Source organism: Gavialis gangeticus, unplaced genomic scaffold (genome assembly GCF_001723915.1).
Source record: "Gavialis gangeticus isolate Ggan-Ray unplaced genomic scaffold, GavGan_comp1, whole genome shotgun sequence".
In the NCBI taxonomy this organism is placed as follows: Eukaryota; Metazoa; Chordata; order Crocodylia; family Gavialidae; genus Gavialis; species Gavialis gangeticus.
This window is the reverse complement of record NW_017728996.1, coordinates 27845036-27845334: the sequence shown is the minus strand read 5'-3', so window position 1 is coordinate 27845334 and position 299 is coordinate 27845036.

The window sequence follows — 299 nt, the reverse complement described above, 5'->3', positions numbered from 1 at the left end:
GAGGCTATGTGGATTATTTTTTTCTATATTGATTTTCTTTCTACATTGATTTGTGCTTTTGTTTAATATTTTTGATCAGATATCAGTTTTTGTTTAGAAAACACTGCAGAGACACACATTCTTTTCCTTGTTAAATGAGAAAAACAGTTTAATTGCCTTGGGGAACAAACCAACAGCATTTAAACTTGCAACCTTCCATTATGAAGTCAAGCATCCATTCATTCTACTAGTGGTAACAGAATGGTGATTTAAAAAAAAAAAAAAAAGGAAAAGGAATATATTAGTCCTTACAAAGCTGG